Source organism: Taudactylus pleione, unplaced genomic scaffold (genome assembly GCF_031769625.1).
Source record: "Taudactylus pleione unplaced genomic scaffold, aTauple2 ptg000214l, whole genome shotgun sequence".
NCBI classification, from domain to species: Eukaryota; Metazoa; Chordata; class Amphibia; order Anura; family Myobatrachidae; genus Taudactylus; species Taudactylus pleione.
In genome coordinates, this window is record NW_028284616.1 from 7,145,878 (window position 1) to 7,157,440 (window position 11,563).

Sequence of the window (11,563 nt, forward strand, 5' to 3'; positions counted from 1 at the left end):
TTCTGAGCTGTACACTAATGCTAGCGCAGCTGCAATGTTTTACACAGTGGCCGTGTGCAAATGTCTCAGCTGCCTGGTTTATGTATTGAGACACCCACCAGCAACTTCCCAAATCCAAGTACAAAGATGCAGCGTCAGTCGCAGATCAGTGAATTATCGGCCTTCTGAATAACCCTATGGTCGTGCAGAATGGGAGCGGGAACTGTGATGCCGAAACCATATGGGATTTCAGTTGCGACTCAGACTCTTGGGCAGCTGTGTAAACATAGGCATTGTGTTTATCTCTAAATCAGCCCCATATTTAGGTAGAAAGCGTGTATTATTGCCTTTAAAATTCTACACATCCATAAGAGTAAGCAAACAAAATGCTGTAATACAAATCTTATAATATCTACAGTATATAGCATATAATGGATACCTATATGTGTCACAGTACTTACTAATATTATATAACGATTGATAGAGACCACTGGAAAAATAACACTTCTGAAATATAATATGTTTGACAAAGTCTTTGGGTACCCTGCACCTGTGGGATTGTGCAGCTCTTTTTCCATAGTGATGTTATCATAGTGTCAGAATATGGTTTCCATTATTCTTCATATTTCCCGTTTAGATTTACCACCCATACACCGGTCATTCACATCAGCAACATTATGACAATCAATAGCTGACATTAGATAAAATCACTGGCACACTTGATCATCAGCCATTGTTTGTTTTCACAATAGTCAACAGTTGAACACCTACATTTGCATTTGAGTGTCCACTCGCAGGAAAGTGGGTATTGAATTAATCTACACAGGCTGCAAAGGTTGAGAAATGAGGGATGACGTTATCCAACTGTGACAATTGTTAGCCATTGGGACTGGATTGACAATTACTATTGTATAGAAATGCAAGGGCCTGCTGGTGCTACTACCCGCTTCTCCGGAGGGTCGTGAAGAGGCATATCTATTCTGCTGAGATCTGAACTGCTACAAAGAGAATTTATATTTCTGTTAATGATATCTAGCAGGGAAACAGCTGTTCTGCACTGTGCATAAGGCATTTATAGCTTAATGAAAGCTCTACAGCTCACACAGTGTGGAACAGCAGATAAATTAGACAGCGACTATCTACCCTATAATTGATAGATACATACAAAAATTCTAATGAGCTTAGTGAAGCAGCATGGAATGCATTGGAAGTAGCTGTAGTGTAGCATCCCGATTGGTGTAGTAAAGGAATGGGGAAGTATTTTACACTCTTACCAAGGTGAGTGGAACCCGCTTCCTTGATTCGGCCTTTCTTTGGTAGGTCAGGGAGACAAGGAGGGTTGAACTGACACAGGAAGTTACTAATTCAGGTTGCAATTAGAGTTACAATTCATTGCAGAAAGCTAATAACGGTTTGATAATGCTATAACAATATACAATTTTCCCATTAATATGTACACTAGTAAATTAAATTTTCAAGAAAATTAATATTTTATTATACTGGAACAGCTTTGTACCCCTTGTGTCTGAGGGAACAGCAAACACTGTTGATACCAATGGGTTACTTAAATGGGAATGGGTATGAAATACCGGCAGACGGGATGCCTCCTGTCAAAATCCCGACAGCGGCATCCCGATGGTCGGTATCCTGACAGGGGTCAGGTAAGTATACTAAACCTCCCCCCTTCTCCCCCGAACCCTCCCTTCTTGTAGCCTAACCCTACCCACCCCGCACCCTAACCCCGGTATCTTGACTACATCCCGTCCCACAGGGATGGAAGAAATCTGCTGCTCCTGAGCTAGTAAAGAATGTGCCTATTCAGATAGCTGAATGGTGTGTGCTGAGGTAAGCTGTATGCTGTCACACCTGTTCCTCACCGGCAGGAATCTGCGATCAGCACCACCAGAAGCTCAGACAGCTCCTCCTCCTCAGTGCAGTGTCTCAGCTGTCACTCAGGGGCGGCCCCAGAGCTCTCCTCAACAGAGCTCACTGACAGCTCTCCTGCAGTACGATACAGGAAGTCCTGTTCTTCTTCCGCAGGATGTTGGCCTCCCTGCAGGGCACACACACTGGCACTGGCTCCCCTGACAGGATATGGCTGCCTTAGTAAAGCCGCATATCCACTACACAATATAATGAACGATGACGACTTCATAATCGTTCTATCGTCCGCAATATCGTGCAGTGGATATGCTGTCAATGACCAGCGATGCGCACTCTCGCTGGTCGTTGACACCGTCGCTCATTGCCTGAACCTGCTATCCAACCTGACTATATCGTCAGGTTGTGCAGGTTAATGGATGAAGGTGCCGGCACTAAATGATATATATCATGCAGTGTGGGCTCAATGTCCACTGCACAATATAATGAACGATACCCATGTCGATATCGTTCAATCGTTCGTTATATCGTGTAGTGGATAGGTGCCTTTAGTCAACACTGGCGCAGCTCTGCCCTCTCAGGCTGTTACTTCAGCAGTCTCAGCCTAACGGTCAGTGCTGGTCTCCTATTTATACCCTCTTCCAGTCACATGACGGTCAGTTTCCCGACGACTGCACGCGCTGCTGTAACTGACAACTGCCCTCTGCACACACAGCACAGGCAGCACTCCCCATTCCTAACAGAGATGGGAGAGTCCCTGCCACAAGCCCCAGCAAGTCATCATATTCCCAGCTGATTGGGATATACCAACCTCCCCTCTGTGAGGGGGTTCACATACATACATAAACGTACTAGCAATATGTATGTATACCTAACACACTGGTATACCTATAAGCTATATTTACTGTATGTAAATAAATACATTTTAACACATCCAACAGTTGTATAGCATTTCTAGAGTGAAGACACATACATGTATGTATGGGAATGGGATTGAAATGCCGGCAGCTTTGTAGGGCTAGCCCGACGCGGAAGAAATCCTGACAGCGGAGGTAAGTAATCTAGCCCTCCCCTCTCCCCCCCTAACCCTAACCCTTCTTTAGGGGTGCCTAACCCTAACCTCCCCCCCTAGTGCCTAACCCTACCATCCCCCCGTTAGTGCCTAAACCTAACCCCCCCTCCCCACACCCTAAACCTAACCCTCCTTGGGGGGGTCCCTAACCTCCCCCCCAGTGCCTAAACCTAACCCCCCTTTTCCCTAGCCTAACCCTCCCCAGGGGGGTGCCTAACCCTAAGTCCCCCTGGGGGGTCCCTAAACCTAACCCCCCCATCCCCGGCTACATCACTACTTACCTCCGGCGTCCTGTCGGGATTAACATAGGCGTCAGTATTTTGACACCTATCTTAAATCCCCTGCCAGAATTGTAGCGTCAGGATTGAGACCACTCATAACTACATCCCCTGCGTATGTATGTATATAGGTAGCGACACTCATAAGGGCACATTTGGGCTGCAGTGGGTTATCACAGAAATGTTTACAAAAAAAAATGTTTTCTCAATGTCCAACTCGAGATCTAAATGTGTTAACGGGGTACAAGTTGCAAGTCCGTCTCTACTGCCTGGCTGTCTGTGATGACCATAGAGATACAAGCACCTCTGTTGTTAAACAATGCAGTGCCTTTATCAAGCCTCCTCTTCCACGTTGCTGTCCACATGGCCCCACTACAGTAATTATTATTATATATTTTTTTTATAACCAGATAGATCATTAGGGACAGATTCAATTCAATTTGAATCCTGTCAAACTGTTGTTGTTTTTTTAAAAGTGTATCTGCATGCCCACCTATTGCTGCCATTGAAAGGCAGATGCACAACTAACATTTTTCCTTTTTTTATAATACAAAAAAAACATTTTGAAGCAAAAACTTTTACATTGCATTGGTAACTCCATCATTCAGACATTCCAATGATGCACACTGTGACATAGGTCTTTATAACAGCAAGGGGTAAATTTACTAAGATCCGTGTTGGTCCGAGATTGAAATCTCAGGGTGAAAATATCTGTTTTCACCAACACGGAAATTTACTATACATGAATTCGGATGTGTTGGTTGTTTTCGGATTGCCAATTTGCCCGTGTGTTTTCGTTAAATTCAGCCGGTTTGACTATTAGAAATGAATTCACCATCGACTCAACTCTGAAGTACTTTTCATTAGAGATGAGTGGTTCGGATTCTGCACGCTGATGTATGCTGCGCTACTCTGCTGATTAAAGTGACTGTAGCCTGTACCCAGACTCCAAACTCACAAGTGGCTGTGCTGTTAAGTGACTGTATAGGGGGCACACTGCACGCTGATGTATGCTGCGCTACTCTGCTGATTAAAGTGGCTGTAGTCTGTGTCCAGACTCCAGATTCACAAGTGGCTGTGCTGTTAAATGACTGTGTTATAGGGGGACAAACTCACAAGTGGCTGTGCTGTTAAGTGACTGTATAGGGGGCACGCTGATGTATGCTGCGCTACTCTGCTGATTAAAGTGGTTGTGTCCAGACTCACAAGTGTCTGTGTGTACAAGGCATGCTGATGTATGCTGCGCTGTACTCATGCCCATCTGCTCCAGTGTAAAAAAAAGTAAAATAATATTTTTTAAACAAGTAAAAAAAAAAGTTATTTTTTGTGCTGTATTCCACTGTGCACTGTGACTCCTTGGGCCGTAGCTCTCTGTGTATACTGTATACAAGCACTGTGACTTCTTGGGCCATAGCCCTCTGTGTATACAAGCACTGTGACTCCTTGGGCCTTCGCCCTCTGTGTATACAAGCACTGTGACTCCTTGGGCCATAGCCATTTGTGTATACTGTTAACAAGCACCGTGACTCCTTGGGCCATAGCCCTCTGTGTAAGCACTGTGACTTCTTGGGCTGTACCCCTCTGTGTATACAAGTACTGTGACTCTGCTGGCCGTACACCACTGAGTGGGTGGGAGGGCCCAAGGACCATTCCATCTTGCACTACCTTTCATTTCTGCCACTGCAGTATGTGGCAATGTTTCATAGATGTACTTTACACTGCGGTGTCTGTGCCGCTACTCTGTCGCTTAGTAACCAGCCAGCTCACTGAAGCCTTTAGCTAATAATGGTGAAAACAATATTGTGAGGTGGTCTAAATTGACTGTCAATGACTGGAATTAATGTTGTTGAGGTTAATAATACTCTAGGAACAAAAAAAGTCCAAATTAGGTGATTTTAGCTTTTTTGTAAATTTTTGTAAAAAATCCAAATCCAAAACCATTCAGGACGGTTTGGCAAATCCAAAGCCGGACAACGAATCATAGTCAAATCCAAATCCAGGAAAAATGGTCCGGCGCACATCCCTTCTTTACATTTCAGCAGTACACAGGTATTTACCATTATTCGTGTTGTTCAAATCGGCCAATTTGAATGTGAAATCGGGGAGTAAATAGAACTTTCAAACAGAACACCTCTTGGCCAGCGTGTTCAGCATGTGTAACTACTTTAGAACACTCAGCACATAATTATTATGCCTATAAAAGGGGACAAACCAGCTGCATACCTTCCTCTAATTAAATCATGGCTGCATTCATGAGCATGGCAGGGTGCTGTGGGATTCTGAGACTCTACCACCAGGCTGAAGGGACCCAGGAGCAAGAAACTGAGCAAGGTCAGCAGGTTCCACAGAAGCTGCGCAGGTCTCGGTTTTTAAGAGGGCATTTGAACCTGAACGCATTGGTCGATGCTGAGGTCATACAGATGTTCCAGCTCAATCATAACAACTTACTCCATCTGTATGACCTTGCCAAACTTGATCTAGACCTGAGACAGCATGCTCACGCTTTGTCTCAGGCCTGCATAAAATCCTGGCTGTGTTGCACTTTCTGGAAGCTGGGAATTTTCAGTCTGTCACTGGTAGAGTCATAGAGATCTCACAGTCCACCTTTTCCCGCTACCTGACCCAGGTTTTGGCTGCATTGCAGCCTTTGATTGCTGACTTTATCTAGCCAGGAGTCAGTGGCATGCAGTTAGACTTGCCTTTTATCCTATTGCAGGCATACCAAATGTCCTGAGTGCTATTGACTGCACACACATTGGGCTAAGGCCACCTAGGACGCGTGCACATGTGTATTTGAATAGGCACCATCAACAGTCCACTAATGTGCAGGTGGTTTGTGATGCAAGCATGAATGTAATAAGTGTTGTGGTGGGTTACCCTGGCGCATGTCATGACTCATTTATCCTCAGTCAGTCAGCCCTTCCAAGATAAATTTGAGGCTGGAGAAATGTTGGAGGGTTAGCTACTGTGTGAGTTTTTTTTTTTTAGTTTTTTTTTTAAAGAGACAGTACACATGTATGTTTTTTATATTATTATTATTTTTTATTTAAAGGGGACAGGGTACGGCTGTTGCTCCTGGCTACCGACTCCTTTGTTGCTTCCTGAATCCCCTGCAGAGCACAATTATAATGAAGCACATAAGGCCACTATAGCAGTGATTGAAAGATTTTTTGGGATACTAACAACTAGGGCCCTCATTCAGACCCACTCGCAAGCGAGCGCACGTACGTTAGGCGTACGTACAAAAATATTTAAATTCAATGGCTCGCTCGTATTTTCGTTCGCATTTAAAATTCCTCCCTAATCTCTGACGACCCCTCCTCTAACTAACGAGCGTACGAAATAGCGAGCGTACATCCCCGAAATGGCTTGAAAGGAACGCACGCACAAGTATAAACAGGAAGTGGCCTTGTCAGATGTCGATTACCTGCTCCTTTATTCTGCCTACCTCCCTCAATCGTATCATGCCAATCAATGTATCAATTAGCTTAATTGTTTGTTTTTTTTCGACACAATGCAAGAAACTTTACTCTTGTCCGTGTTTGTGTTTACCCGCAGAATACGTACGGATGAAACATTCGCTTTTATTGTTCAAAAAACATGTGAACCACAATTAAACAATTGTTCTATTGCTGTGGATCCCCGCATATTTCCCTGGGTTCATTTCTTTATTTAAATTTGCTTACGCATGTCACTGCATCAAGCCTATCATAACTCTCCAGAGATTTCTGGCCCTGTCGAACACATGACTCATACACTAACCAATAAAATTGCTCCTGTTAATTTCCAAAATACATTAGCCAATCATAAAATTTTTAAACACTTTATCAAAAATGATTTTTAAGAAAAACACCATTGCCATCATGAGAGCCTCCGCATTCACCAGGCGCGAGCTGCTGGTGCTTACGGAGGTCATGGATCGCTGGATCACCAGCCAACCTCAACCCATGACCAACCGGCAGAAGCGCTCCGCGTATGCGGAGGCACGGTCCCGCCTGCGGTCCTTCGGCTCACGCCGCAACATCGGGCAGCTGGAGCGCAGGTGGTCCGACCTGCAACGGCGAACGCCCCGCTTGCTGGCATGCTTTCGCATGGAGATCCTGGAAAGTAAGTGTTATGTATTGTGGTTTTAATGTTTGTGTTTGTGGGGCAAACTGCGTGTGCATGTTTTCGTGTCTGTCCTATTTATTATTTGTACTCATATCTGCGTGTGCATGTTTTCCTGTCTGTCCTATTTATTATTTGTACTCATATCTGCGTGTGCATGTTTTCCTGTCTGTCCTATTTATTATTTGTACTCATATCTGCGTGTGCATGTTTTCCTGTCTGTCCTATTTATTATTTGTACTCATATCTGCGTGTGCATGTTTTCCTGTCTGTCCTATTTATTATTTGTACTCATATCTGCGTGTGCATGTTTTCCTGTCTGTCCTATTTATTATTTGTACTCATATCTGCGTGTGCATGTTTTCCTGTCTGTCCTATTTATTATTTGTACTCATATCTGCGTGTGCATGTTTTCGTGTTTGTCCTATTTATTATTTGTACTCATATCTGCGTGTGCATGTTTTCCTGTCTGTCCTATTTATTATTTGTACTCATATCTGCGTGTGCATGTTTTCCTGTCTGTCCTATTTATTATTTGTACTCATATCTGCGTGTGCATGTTTTCCTGTCTGTCCTATTTATTATTTGTACTCATATCTGCGTGTGCATGTTTTCCTGTCTGTCATATTTATTATTTGTACTCATATCTGCGTGTGCATGTTTTCCCTCTATTTCTGATTTATTCATTCTACTCCTATTTGGCTTTTTTTTTGGGTTTTTATTTTTTTTTAGTTTTGGTCCCCGGATTTGTCCAGAAACTAACCGCAATTTCTTTGTCATATTTTAGGGGGACAGCCAAGACTCCGCCGTCACCGTCCGTCCAGACGGCGTTCCCGGCCACTATCCCCAACCCCCAGCCAACACTCCACCCCAAATCTTTCCCCTATTCCCCACTCCTCCCCATCCTTCCCAGACCCTCTCCCGGAAATGTCGGGCCTCCTTCCCCTCCGTCCCACTTCCCCCTCTCCTCCACCCACCCCTCTTCCAATTACCCCCTCCCCGGAGTCCATCATAACTCCTCCCCATTCTTTGGGGAATGACGGATCCTCCGAGTAGGATCATGGAGGCATTTCCGGAGCTCCCGTTTTGGCTCCCGGTATGTTTGTATTTTTTTTTTTTTTAAAGCACAAACTGTTTGTATGTAATCATGTGTCGTGCCTTTCTTCGTGTTTTTGTGGCTTGACTTTTGGTGATTTTGCAGTTTGCCTTTACCTCTTCCTGGTGATTTCAACATACACATATCACACCTGTGGGAATTTGTACATAGGCCTTGTATTTTTGGCAGCACCCCCTTTTTTTTTTTTTTTTTTCGGTTTAGGAGTGATTTCGTTGTGTTTTTGTTTTTTTAATGTGGATTCCCTATTGTTGTATTAACCCACACACTTTTCTCACCCACAGAGGAACAGAGGCGTCGGCAAGAGGTGGCGGATTGTGTTGGCCAGATGCGGCAACATGTAATCGGCATTCTGGTGGCCCTCGACCGGCTGTCTGGCCTCCTTCGCCAGTAGTTTTTTTATTTTTGTTATCGTTTCTAAATAAATTTATTCTGACAAATATACGTTCTGGCTCATTTTTTAAATCCAAAACCAAGATAGTTTAGCATGACATAAGTAGACTGTTCCTGCAAGGATTTCCCTTTTTTAAAAGTTAGATTGTGTTTTGTCTTTGTATGTCAAACAGACACAAGAAACACATAACAGTAACAATGTCATTTCCCTTTTTGGGTGTAGTGTCAATTACATATTTCGACATTTTACAGGTTCCTAGTTGGTGCGCAAGCTGCTTAGGCCAATCTTACAAATCCCAAGGTTGGGCCAGGCTTCCTTTGGGTGTGGGTTGGGAATCTGAAAACATATTTCAGTTTAGCTCAACTGGCGTCAGTACTGGATTACCCCTTAGTCAAATGTAACTTGTGTTAACCTGGTTACACTTGCTGTTAACGTCCCAAAAAAGGAAGACCATTTCACTCTCCAAACATTTATTCACAACATAACAGAGAAAACAAAGTGGTCACTCCCAAAAAAAGAACACAGTGATAAATTCAAATACAACACATACCAAGAAATAATTAAATAAAAACAAAAAATCAAGAACTGGTTGACGAAGGACCATGCCAACATGATTCCACAAACATGGCGTTGCAATATGGGTTCCAGAATATATGCCCAAAAGGACCAGATCCAGGTTTGGTAAGGGTAGCAGGAAGTAGTGAGCGTTGGAGTGCCAAAGATTATGTGAACAAACAGAAGATGGTGAGAAAAAAAACACAAAATTAGATGTTCGCAAACAAACACAAACACATTAGGTATAAACACTGTACTTTTGTTACAACTTACCTAAAAAATCTGGCCACCACATCATCGCGTATGGCCCCCCCACATACTGACCTACGACCAACCTCGGGGGAGCCATCCTCAGGTAAGGCATCCTCTGGCTGCATTGGGACACCACTCCTTATGGCAATGTTGTGAAATATCCCACACAGGACCACAATTTTAGACACCATATCCGGCACATACATGAGCTCGCCACCAGAGCGGTGGAGGCATCTGAATCGGCCTTTTAAAAGGCCGATACAGCGCTCCACCACTTGCCTGGTGGCTGTAAGTGCGGAATTATACGCACTTTGTGGCCCTGGTGTGGGAGCCAAATAAGGAGTGAGCAGCCAGGACATGCAAGGGTATCCACTGTCTCCTGTGAAAAAAATTAGCCAACATCAGGACCACTGTGTATCAAGCTTAACATTGTTATGTACTAAAGGTCTCCACTTACCCAGAAGCCACGCATCACCAGCTTGTAGGTTGGTTAATTTCTGCCATATCCCTGATTGCCGGATGACGAAGGAGTCATGAGCACTTCCTGGTAATTTAGCATTCAGGGACAAAATCTGGAGGGAGGCATCACATACCACCATTACATTCAGGGAGTGATAGTGTTTACGGTTTCTAAATATTGCCTCCAGCCGTGCTGGAGGCTGAAGTGGTATGTGAGTACCATCCACAACCCCTATGATGTGTGGGAAGCCAGCTATTTGGTAAAAATTGGCCTTGCCCACACTAAGGGCACCCATATCCAAAGGCATTTTAATAAAATGATGGAGGTGCTTGAAAAGTGCCTCCATCACTGCCCTCAGGATCCGGGAAAAGGAGGATTGGGAGATGCCCGCCACTATTCCCACCGTTGTTTGAAACGATCCTGAGGCACAGAAATGTAACACCGCCATAAATTGTGTCAGTGGTGGTATTGCTGTTGGACTGTCAATTTGCCGCTCAAGATCACTTTCTATTAATGAGAGAGTGTCTATGATGATTTTGGGAGGTAGACGGTAGCGTCTTAAAACCTCATCATCGGGCATTCCAAAAAGGGTGACACGTGTTCGAAATATCTGGGGCCTTGCATGCCTACGATGCCTACGCCTGGGACGAGTTTGAGGTTGGTCGTCTTCCGGGAGCAGGGCCAGAACAATTCGCCCGAGATCTACCTGAAATTCCAAGTTTACAATGTAAGGCTTTTGAGTCACCCCAAAAGTAACATAAAACAACTTAGCTTTATGATACCATCCATAGCTGCTTACATGCCGGGGTATTGTCATGATACCTATAAACTGTAAAAAAGCCAAAAATGAGACATCAAAAATTTAGAGGGTGATTTTTTGTTTGTCAAATTGGTGCAAGCCAACACATAAAATAGTCGAAACACACATTTGGCCATCGATGAAAACGACATTGCACACCGTACGTCAAATAGGGGTCAAATGGACCCCAAAAATGGAAAAGGGCAAAGCAAAACTGGTTTACATGATGAATAAGCCTCGAAAAATGCGTTAATTAGTTCGCAAATGCAAGTCACTACACCAACTGTCAAAAATGCGTTAATTAGTTCGCAAATGCAAGTCACTACACCAACTGTCAAAAATGCGTTAATTAGTTCGCAAATGCAAGTCACTACACCAACTGTCAAAAATGTGTTAATTAGTTCGCAAATGCAAGAAAAAAAATGGACTTACCCAACTCGAATATATAAGATTTCCAACAAAAAGGTCTTTGGGTCCGAAAGCCAAAACAAACTAAAATAGATGAAATTAGTGTAAAAAAAAAATATAAAACCAAAAACCAGAAGTAGACACCAATTGCCCACAAATTAGACTGCACAAAACTTACCAAATCAGGAAACGATGGAAAAAAATCAACCCAAAAAATGCGAACGGAAAACCAAAACAACTGTAGCAAAACCAAAAATAAACAAA